The sequence below is a fragment of the Schistocerca nitens genome, chromosome 9 (genome assembly GCF_023898315.1).
Source record: "Schistocerca nitens isolate TAMUIC-IGC-003100 chromosome 9, iqSchNite1.1, whole genome shotgun sequence".
NCBI lineage: Eukaryota > Metazoa > Arthropoda > Insecta > Orthoptera > Acrididae > Schistocerca > Schistocerca nitens.
This window is the reverse complement of record NC_064622.1, coordinates 197,874,701-197,886,730: the sequence shown is the minus strand read 5'-3', so window position 1 is coordinate 197,886,730 and position 12,030 is coordinate 197,874,701. Positions and strand designations below refer to the sequence as shown.

At 40.1% G+C, this 12,030-nt stretch overlaps 1 non-coding gene across 1 annotated transcript; it reads right to left on the bottom strand.

Moving 5' to 3' along the window:
- Positions 1-2,687: 2,687 nt before the first annotated feature.
- Positions 2,688-2,762, bottom strand: Trnas-uga (transfer RNA serine (anticodon UGA)). Its single transcript has one exon. It is a non-coding gene; the product is annotated as a tRNA-Ser (tRNA).
- Between the last annotated feature and the right edge of the window lie 9,268 nt (positions 2,763-12,030).

Genomic DNA, 12,030 nt, shown 5'->3' with positions numbered 1-12,030 from the left:
CTGAATTTTACTACGCGTTTCTGTTCTTCCGTGTTTCATCGATCGCCCGAAGTTTTTCTTTTGTCATCCATGGGTTCTTCGGAGCTACCGGCTTTCTGTTTTTCTTTCCAACTTCCGTTATAGCCCTTTTTAGAGATGTCCGTTCCTCTTCTATTATACTGCCTACTGAGTTATTTATTATCAGAGCATCTAAGGCCTTAGAGAATTTCAAGCGTATCTCTCCATTGCTTAGTATTTTCGTACCGCACTTCATACTACATTGGTTCTTCCTGACTACACTTATAAACCTCAGCCTACTCTTCACCACCACTATGTTGTCATCTGAGTCTATATCTGCTACTGGTTACGCCTTACAATTCAGTATCTGGTTTCAAAATCTCTGCCTGATCATGATGTTATGTTGTTGAATTCTTCCCGTACCTACCGACCTCTTGAATGCATACCTCCTCCTCTTGTAACAATTTGAACATAGTAAGCGCTATCACTGCCTGAAATTTATTGCAAAACTCAATTAGTCTTTCTGCTCTCTCTTTCCTTGTACCAAGTCCATGTTGTCTTGTAACCCCTTCCTCTACCCCTTCACCTCCAACCGCATTCTAGTACCCCAATGGCATAGATTTTCATCTACCTTTAAGTAATTAATTACTCCATCAGTATCCTCTTATAGTTTCTCTACCTCTTCATCTTTGGCATGCGACATTGGCTTTTATACCTGTCGATGTTGGTTTCCTGTCGATTGTGATGGGGACAAACCTATCACTGAACTGCTCTCAGCAACACAATTTTTGCCGGCCTCTGTGGCTGAGCGGCTATAGGCGCTTCCGTAGGTTCGAATCCTGCCTCGGGCATGGATGTGTGCAATGTGCTTAGGTTAACAGTAATATCAGAAATTGAGTCCGCCTTGATGCAAAACAACTTGTTATTCGTTTATTTCTTTACTATCCCAAACTAGTTTCGGCGACAAATATCACCATCACCAGTGCGTTTTTTGAATCTAAAACATGCTGAAAATAGCATGGTTTTACAAACACAATAAAACATTATTACCTTTTTACAATTCGTCTGTTGAAATATAGTTTCCTATTGATACTTTCATACTACCATATTTATTGTATGTTACCGCATGTTTTAAGCAATTATTGGCGCTGTTTGCAACTTATTTTATGTGCTCTTTTTTTCTGTTGCCGTCTTTTTACTTAGCGAACATCATGTCATCTGCAACATGTGAGCGGCTGTTAGTAAACAAATGCTAAAATGTGAACTTCGTATGTCAGCAATATTTACTTGGGGTTGTGGTAGTGTTGTGCAAACCAATTATTTGGTGTTTACTGAACTGTTACTTAGCTATTCGTTCGTTGGATGGTATGTGGCTGCTTTTATACACAGAAAAACAAAACTTTTGCACTTTATTTCTGATCCAGAATATTACGTCAACTTGCTGTTCGCGTGTGTCGCGAGAGGCGTATCGCATGTGGCGAGAAAGGCTATGAAAAACTGTAGCGCGAATTTCGACATTTGTTCATTATTTATGTCTCTGTGTGTGATGGGGAAGTGTTTCTTTTGCGTGTGTTTGCTTTCTGTTCTTGTCCTTGGTCAGTTCTCTCAGAATGGTAAAGAGTGTGTTGTTGCAAAGTGCTGTGTTTTCATTTATTAAATTTATCCCTTCGACTATAGCCTTTTGTATGTAGTAATTTTCTTGTATTGTTAGTTGTCGGTATAGACTGTTGCTGTTTCTCAGAATGCGTGGATCGTTTTCGATATTAGTGGGGTTATGGTTGTTTTCATTAGATGTTCTGCAAAAGTTGAACGTGTGCTGTCACTTTTTAGAGATCTCATGTGCTCCGTGTACCTCGTTCGGAAATTTCTGCTTGTTTGTCCTGCGTAGTGGGCCTGAGAAGAGTTGCAAGTGAGTTGATATATTAAAGCGTTGCTCAGTTTGCCTGAGGTTCTTCTGACTGGTCTTAGTCTTTTCTAAACTGTATGGTTTGTTCTGAATGTTATCGGGATCTATTGCTAACAATGGAAGAAAATTACTACATACGAAAGGCTATAGTCGAAGGGAAAACTATAATAAATGAAAACAAACACGTTGCAACAACACACTCTTTACCTCTCTGAGAGATCTGACCAGGGTCACGCAACAGAAAGCACATACACGCAAAAGAACCACTTCCCCATCACACACAGAGGCATAAATAAATAACAGAAGTCTTCGGAATTCGCGCTACAGTATTTCATAGCCTTTCTCGCCACATGCGACACGCCTCTCGCGACAGACGCGAACAGTAAGATGGCGTAATATTCTGAATCAGAAACTAAGTGCAAAAGTTTTGTTTTTCTGTGTATAAAAGCAGCCACATACCATCCAACGAACGTGAGTACACGAATAGCTAAGTAACAGTTCAGTACACACCAAATAATTGGTTTGCACAACACCATCACAACCCCAAGTAAATATTGCTGACATACGAGGTTCACCTTTTAGTATTTGTTTACTAACAGCCGCTCACATGTTACAGACGACATGATGTTCGTTAAGTAAACAGACGGCAACAGAAAAAAAGAGCACTTAAAATAAGTTCCAAACAGCGCCAATAATTGCTTAAAACATGCTGTAACATACAATAAATATGGTAGTTTGAAAGTATCAATAGGAAACTATGAAACTTCCTGGCAAATTTAAACTGTGTGCCGGACCGAGACTCGAACTCGGGACCTTTGCCTTTCACGGGCAAGTGCTCTACCAACTGAGCTACCCAAACACGACCCACGCCCCGTCCTCACAGCTTTACTTCTGCCAGTACCTCGTCTCCTTCCTTCCAAACTTTACAGAAGCTGTCCTGCGAACCTTGCAGAACAAGCACTCCTGAAAGAAAGGATATTGCGGAGACATGGCTTAGCCACAGCCTGGGCGATGTTTCCAGGATGAGATTTTCACTCTGCAGTGGAGTGTGCGCTGATATGAAACTTCCTGGCAGAAGTAAAGCTGTGAGGACGGGGCGTGAGTCGTGCTTGGGTAGCTCAGTTGGTAGAACACTTGCCCGTGAAAGGCAAATGTCCCGAGTTCGAGTCTCGGTCCGGCACACAGTTTTAATCTGCCAGAAAGTTTCATATCAGCGCACACTCCGCTGCAGAGCGAAAATCTCATTCTGGAAACATCCCCCAGGCTGTGGCTAAGCCATGTCTCCGCAATATCCTTTCTTTCAGGAGTGCTAGTTCTGCAAGGTTCGCAGGAGAGCTTCTGTAAAGTTTGGAAGGTAGGAGACTAGGTACTGGCAGCAGTAAAGCTGTGAGGACGGAGCGTGAGTCGTGCTTGGGTAGCTCCATTGGTAGAGCACTTGCCCATGAAAGACAAAGGTCACGAGTTCGAGTCTCGGTAAGGCACACAGTTTCAATCTGCCAGGAAGTTTCATATCAGCGCACACTCCGCTGCAGAGTGAAAATCTCATTCTGGAATAGGAAATTATATTTCAAAAGACGAATTGTAAAATGGTAATAATGTTTTATGGTGTTTGTAAAACCATGCTATTTTCTGCATGTTTTAGATGAAAAAAAACCCACTGGTGATGGTGATATTTGTCGCCGAAACTAGTTTGGGATAATAAAGAAATAAACGTATAACAAGGCGGACTCAATTTCTGATATTACTGTTTTTCTATGCAAACACGGACCAAATGGAAGAGTTCTAAGATATAATCATTGTGCTTAAGTTGTTTAGGTTTAAGTAGTTCTAAGTCTAGGGGAATGATGACCTCAGATGTTAAGTCCCATAGTGGCCCCAGCCATTTGGACAGAATCTTCAGCCGGCCGAAGTGGCCGTGCGGTTAAAGGCGCTGCAGTCTGGAACCGCAAGACCGCTACGGTCGCAGGTTCGAATCCTGCCTCGGGCATGGATGTTTGTGATGTCCTTAGGTTAGTTAGGTTTAACTAGTTCTAAGTTCTAGGGGACTAATGACCTCAGCAGTTGAGTCCCATAGTGCTCAGAGCCATTTGACAGAATCTTCGCCCTATTTTCTTATTCATAATGAATCATACTTTCGTTATACCATTTTCTGCTACTGTTGCACTTTACTCATAGGACAGGTACTCATTGCCTTCTATTTCACTACACTGATCCCAAATATGTCTAGATTGAGCCTAGCATTTTCATTTTTAGATTTTCTAGCTTCCCTACCACGTAGAACTTCTGTCTTCAACTCCCCGACTCGTAGAACGTTATGCTTTCGCTCGTTATTCAACGTTTATCTCATCGTCAATTCCCCATTGACATTCCGTTCCCGGAGATCCGAAAGGAGGACCAGAACGGAGTCTTTGCCTATGTAGAGATCATCATAACACTTTTTTAATCACAGTCCACATTACAGTGTTACACAGCATGTGTGTTGCAGTTATTTCCAGTGCCTCATGTGTACTCATGGCGTTGGTCATTGCCGATTCTTTCACATTAAGTTGATATTCCTACCCCAAGGGCAGAAGGCGCCCTAAACTTCCGTCCGTTCCTTCACTCTCTCTGACAAGTCCGTTGTCAGGATGAATGTGAGTCCTTACAACGGAAGTCTTCAGCCGGCATTGCAGATGATTTTTATTCAGAATTTAAGTAGTGGCCGCTTTCGAATCTGGGACCAAGCCCCGGGCATGTGTGTGTGTGTTGTCCTTAGCGTAAATTAGTTTGTGTTAGAGTAAGTAGTGTGCAAGCCTAGGGACCGATGACCTCAAAGGTTTGGTCCCATAGGAACTTACTACAAACTTCCAAGACTCTAGACAAAGCGTACAGATTTCTCATACACTTCTAGGATTTCCATGATTCCGCAAAACCACTCATTTAACTAAATGTAACACTATATGGCTGATTGCAGTTATACAGTTATATAATGCCATGGTATTACCATCTTCTCTTTAGAAAATGTAACACCACACATTCTATTATGGAGCGATGGAATTTATCGTTCATAAGTCGCTTTTCTTTCCGTAACAATGAGCACACTTTAGTTCCGCGAGTCAAATGAGGGAGGAAAAAAGCCGCCATTGTGTCCCGTTCCGACGGTCGTTATTGCTTTCATCAAAGTATCGCTGTCAAATTGGTTACGAACTGTTGTGGAATCAAATCCCATGTCACAATCCCGTTAACGTAATCAACAACAGCTTTTCCTGGAACACAGTTTGGTTTCACAGACTGCCACCTACGGTACTGTGTGCACCCCGCTATGCAATAAAATTTGTTCGCTGTTTAATTCTTTTTGAGCCAGATCAGTCAAACGTTCCTTATGTCTGGTTATTTTCGATTATAGCCAAAAGTATTCTAACTTCTTGTTTCCTACTTCAGACTTTTCGCATTCGGTAATGATAAGCTTTACTGGTACCTAAATGAAAGCATTTTTTCTAAATATTTTCCTACTTTATTTCTTATAGTACGGATAATTTTGCGAGATACATGTCAAACATAATCGTAAAAGAGCTTAATTTTAGATCTTGATCTTCAAAAATACATCACATCCATAATCATTTTATTAATACAAAATGGTTTACAGTGACGGTAATCATGCTTACATTTTATGTGTAAATGTAATATATCTATAACAAATAGAAATATTGAGGAGATAACCATCAGTTTAGTGGGACACAAGACATTTGCCCGTGTCACCAGCAAAATTTAGTTCCTGTGGCATTACACGTCTCATAGCTGATGAAGTAATTTACATAAAAAATTACGTTTTTAGGGTACTGTCTCCCCAGCCTCCCCCTTGGAAAATACCTGTGAATGTCTACAGTACAGTATTAGTTAGCAAAACATTTAGCGTTGAATGACGCCCATTAGGGTCACTTACAATTCCCACTTCCTGAAGAATGTGGTAGAAAAAGAACATCATGTGAGAGCCAGCTGGTGTAGCCGAGCGGTTCTAGGCGCTTCAGTCTGGTACCGCGCGACCGCTACGGTCGCAGGTTCGAATCCTGCCTTGGGCATGGATGTGTGTGATCTCCTTAGGTTAGTTAGGTTTAAGTAGTTCTACGTTCTAGGATTTCCTTAGGTTAGTTAAGTTTAAGTAGGTCTAAGTTCTATGGGACTGATGACCTCAGAAGTTAATTCTTACAGTGCTCAGAGGCATTTGAACCATTTGACGTGCGATACAAAGTTAGATCTCTAGTAGCTGCTTCAAATGACATTTGCCTTTTGCTCATTTGGTTGTATTACAATTGAACTGATCTAAGTTCGTATTCACTACTATAGATAAGCGACAGATTTGAACCCGAACGTTAGTACAGTACGTCGACCACGTACACTGCAGCCAGCTCAGTAGCAAATTAGAATTATCAGTGGTGTAGTCTTCTTGTGGGAAAGCTTTATTTGCCTTGATTCTAATATTTATACTTATGTAACTAGTTTCATCAAATTAAATTGCCATCCTCAGATCACTTACTACAACGCATTAATGACACAAAGGAACTGCTAGTGGGCATTCATTTACATCAAAATTTGTGCCGAATCTGGATTCAAACCACAGTCTCCTGTTACCAGGCACCTGCCCTGAAAACTACGCCATCCTGACATAGTGTTCACCACAACCGCACCGACAACCGTTGCACGCTTCCAGTCAGACCCAAATTCTCAACTTGGACCATACACTACCGATTTAGTGCACCTGCTCGTTAGCCTCATTATTAGCGGCATCCTGATTCTCGTAAGGTTTGGAGCCTGGTGTATATGTACGTTGATGGAACCACTGGTCGTCGTCGCCTTAATTGTATATGTGGTATCTGTACTTCTTCCATTTTATCAATGGAGCAAATTGAATATTTTTTGTGCCAAATACACAAGGCAGTAGACCCTGCACTGATGTTCGCAGTTAGACTATTATGTTTTAATTATAAGTACTGGTCACTGCCACATTTTCTGTTACTCTTGGCAATGTTCCTAGGTTCTTTTTTATCAAAGACTGTCACTTCCTGGAAATATTCAGCGGTTTCTTTCTATTTGAGGCTACACCTAATGGTGCAAATCACATTACGAAACTGAAATAAAGTAACTATACACCTTCTGCGGTGTTTTCCTCACAACATGAAGCTTTTTTATCTTTGGTTCCCAGTTTAAAAAAAATTTCTGTTCCGACCGAAATTAAGCCCTGTTACACCAACACGTTGTTTCAAAATTTATGGAAATATTACAACTGCAACACGGTAACACCTTCTTGCTTACAACACCCATTAGCACACAAACATGCAGTTTCCCCGCCAAGAATTCTTCTCATGTGCCAGTCTTTTCCAATTTTTTTTTTTTTTTTCATTTCAGAGTATCAGTTACAAGTTAAGAGAATGAACGGGTGATTCTGTATGAAAAGGGAGAAGGAAGTCTAATATTGCAGGGTGACTGGAGCGCTGTTGTAGGAACGGATGGGCTTCAAATACTGTGATTAGGAACAGCTAAATAGTCAGTTCAGTTGAAGAGTAATGAACAACTGGGAAGTTGGAAAGGGAAACAAAGAGACAAAGAAGGTAAATGTGAAGAAACCTTGAGTACTGATCAAATACTTCAGCTGATCGATGAAAGAAAAATGTATGCAAATGTTGAGTGTAATTCAGGAATCCAAAAATACAAGTAACTTATGACTGAAATACGTAGGAACTACAGGGAAGATAAGGCTGAACGGTTCCACGAAAAAGGTGAATAAATCGAAAAAGAAATGATTGTCACGGGGACTGACGCAGCATATAGAAAACTAAAGACAACCTTCGGTGAAATTATGGACAAGGGTGGTAACGTTAAGAGTGCACTCGAAATTCCACTGTTAAATACAGAGGGGAGAGCCGATGTGAGAAATGGTACATTGTAGGCCTCTGTGACGGGGAAGACTCGTCTGATGACGTGATAGAAGAAAGAACAGGAATCGATACAGAAGATATAGGGTGTCCAGTATTAGAATCAGAATTTAAAACAACTTTGGGAGAATTAAAAACAAATAAGGCAGTAGGAATAGATCACATTCCATCAGAATTTCTAAAATCATTGGGGGAAGTGGCAACGAAACGGTTATTCACGTTGGTGTGTAGAATATATACGTTTGGCGATATACCGTCTGACTTTTGGAGAAACACCATCTACACAGTTCCGAAGACTGCAAGAGCTGTCAAGTGCGAAAATTTTCGCACTACCGGCTTAAAAGCTTTTGCGTCCAAATTACTGATAAGAATAATGTATAAATTGCGCAAGATGTTCTAAATTATGATAAAATAGAGCTACACTATAAGGAATGACGGGTAGTACCAAATATGTACAAGATCCAAGGTGGAACAGTGAGACTGAAATACCAATAATGATGTGCTCGGATTGAAAAGGGTATAAGGCAGCGATGTAGCTTCTCAACTCTGCTGTTCAATCTATGCGTCTAAGAGTCATGGCGGATATAAAAGAGAGGTTCATAAGTGGAATTAATATAAAAGTAAAAAGGATATGAATGATAAGAGTCGCTGATGACATTGCTATTCTCAGTGAAAGTTAAGTAGAATAAATAAAAGATCTGCTGAATATATTAAAGAGTCGATTGAGTACAGAATGTGGACTGAGAGTATATCGAAGAAAGACAAGGTCCCTGAGAGGCAGCAGAAAAGCGAACAGCAAGAAACTAAACATCAGACAAGGGGATCGTGAAGTAGATGAAGGAATTCTGCAACCAAGGCATCAAAATAATGCTTGACGTAAGGAGCAAGGAGGGCATAAAAATCAGACTAGCACGGACAAAGAGGGCAATCCCTAGTAAACAGAAATTTACTAGTACCGAATTTTGGAAGTAATATGAGGATGAAATTTCTGAGAATGTACGATCGTAGCACATAATTGTATCCTAGTGAAACATGGAATATGGAACCATTGGAACAAAGAGAAACTAAGTGTTCGAGTTGTGGTACTGCCGAAGAATGTTGGAAATTAGGTGAACTGAAAAGACAAGGATTGAGGAGGTTCTCCAGGGAATCGGCGATGAAGGATATATTTGGAAAACACTGAGAAGAACAAGGAACATGTTGGTCAGGCATCTGTTAGGGCACCAGGCGATAACTTGTGTGGAACCAGAGGGACCTGTAGAGGAAGACATAGATTGGAATACATCCGCTATGTAACTGAGGACGTACGCTGGAAGTGCTACCCTGAGATGAAGAGGTTGGCACAGGAGAGAGATCCGTATCGGGACCCATTAAAGCACTCAGAAGCCTGATGACTCAATATAAAAGTACCCAGTGCACGTCTGACCAAAAATTCTTGCCTTGTTTCCATTTCACCGAGGAAGATTTGATTATTATTAGTCGGAGATGTTACCCAAAAACCAGGATCCATTCCAGCAGAGCTAAAAACAATAAAATTTATTATGTCAACTAATGGCTACATTTCTGTCTTAATTGATTACTTATTGCATAGAGAACGAAATTGGAATTTACACCGTTCTTATGTTCTCCCTCTGTTGCTCCTTATGCTGTCTGCAGGAAGTGGTGTAAGATACCATAGCTGAGACAGGTATACAACGCAGCAAAAACATTGAATCCTGCAACTACAGAAATTCCAACCATGTGTAAAACACCACAGACCAATATTTTTTTCAATAACAGAGATAAGGCTCAGTTACTACGCAACAGTGTGTTACACAATATTGCTAGTCCTGAGTGCAATAAGTTTCATATTGTTCAGTGTGGCGGAGACATGGGAAATAGTCTAACTGAACGTAAGAGCTGCTGGAAGTTGCAATATTAAGACTCCAGATTTGCTGAGCATGTGTTGAGTGCAGTCTGCAGCTTCCACCTCAATGTCATTTAGCAAACCAAAGCCCAAATGGCAGCCTGTTAGAAACCTTGGAAATCGACACGAATCTGGGCGACGGCCCTGATTTAATTCTAAATGCACAGACACATTTCAATACTTACTCTCCTATGTACTCCATTTGTTGTTGAAGTTGTCAGTTCTATATTTTACTACGTTTCTGGTCACTTCCCATGCGTAATACCTTATAAACTAGTCTTTAGTAGTCATGGCAGGTAATAATTTTATTTTAATGGATTTTTTAAATTAATTTAAACTATATAGGCACACTTTTCCGAGTTTAGTGTTAAAGATTTCCTAGGTTTCCGTGTTTATATTTATTCGTTGTTCAATTTTTTACCTTCTTAAATGGATCACCACTGCACTTTCGAAGATGTGCTTTAGTCTAGATTATTAATACCTTTTTTAATGTTGTTTGCAAATATTGTAATTTCCTTGATGGCGATAGTTGAAATTTGGTAATGGCCTTGTAAGCCGAAAACCCATTATCTAGAAACATCACTCCTGCAGAAAATTCAAATACAATTATTAGTGGGTGTTTCTGGATATGCCTCTCTGTTGGGGCTAGAGAACACAGTGGCTATATATACATATGTATCAACACCTGGGTACTATTCCCCTCGTCTAAAAATCATAATAATAGTTTCCTGACGTGACTAGAGGTAACTATTATAGTGTTCAGAAATTCTCATTCCGCCCTCTCTTCAGATCCCTTAAAAATATTGTTGTATTTTGCTATTGCAGAAAGACTGTGTGGTTCTCTGCACATAGTTGGCGTATGAGTGGTAAAACTACTTCTGGTTAATGTCAACGTCGCCGAAGAGGCAATGGAACATTCACAAGCAGCGACATAGTATCATATTAAAACAGTGATCGAGGAAGAGTGGAATAAAATCCTTTCATTACCGTCAAAGATCACATCACAGTGGTCCTTAGACTTCCGGTTTCGGTCAGCAATGACCACCTTCAGATCTGTTTTACATAATGAAGGACATTAGTCCAAAAAATGTTCAAATGTGTGTGAGATCTTATGGTATTTAACTGCTAAGGTCGTCAGTCCCTAAGCTTACACACTACTTAACCTAAATTATCCTAAGGACAAACACACACACCCATGCCCGAGGGAGGACTCGAATCTCCGCCGGGACCAGCCGCACAGTCCATGACTGCAGCGCCTAGATCTCTCGGCTAATCCCGCGAGGCGGACATTAGTCATTAGGACGTGAAATTAGAATTGAAAATGTCCTTAAGAAATTATGTCCCACTCGAATATGACGAATGGACATGACTTGTTATTAGGATGTGACAATTAGGATATGAAACCGACAATGTAAGGACCAAAGTTTTGTGATCATTGATACAAATACAATGGAATAATAGAAATGTTTCCTTGAAGCATTCGGTGTAATTAAAAAATTAGTAGAGTCGATAATTATCTCAATGAAAGAAACACGGAACGAGGTCACAGTAATGAATTTATTCTATGTTACATGTTTTGTTTGACATTGTAGCTGTTTGTTAAATACTGATAAGATTTTGCCTTCCTTGCACATCAAGAGCTTGCAGATCGTATTCAAAGATTTCGACAAGAAGGGAGGGTGAATCTCTCACTTGCGTTGTTCTGTTTCCTTTTTATTTTTCTCTAGGATTAAGAAAGTGACTTTTTGCACTTCGACACCTGAAATACGGAAACTGAACCAAACACGTCTTCAAACCGAAAACCAAAGATCACAACAACAAATGTATTGAGATGAACCTCCACTAATAGTATCGTTCGATTTACCATGAAGCAATGGCAGAGACCTGTAACGTAAATATGACAATGGTCTCTTTCATATTCACGCTTTTTACTGAACTTGGTTAGTTGGTTATTATATGTTTGATTAACCTGAATCCATATTTACAGATTCTCATTCCTACATTAATATCAACTGTTTCTGACACAGGGCTGTTAATTATCTTTGGATACTGCCTATTAACAATTTTTATATTTCTGTATGAATAAATTACTTATCGTCATTCAATGTGTGGTGCTTGATCAGATTTGCTGCCAGATCAAGTGCGTAATTCTTGCAAAATAATGTGTTAATATTTTAAAAATAAATTTTATTTCGAACTTCTGTCATTGGCTTTCCAGTGAAACGTCAGATTTGAGACTTAGCAGACCCTCCGCCAAGCGCATGAAATACGGGGCAAGTACTATAAGTAAATTATGGGGAGCTAACCGGCCG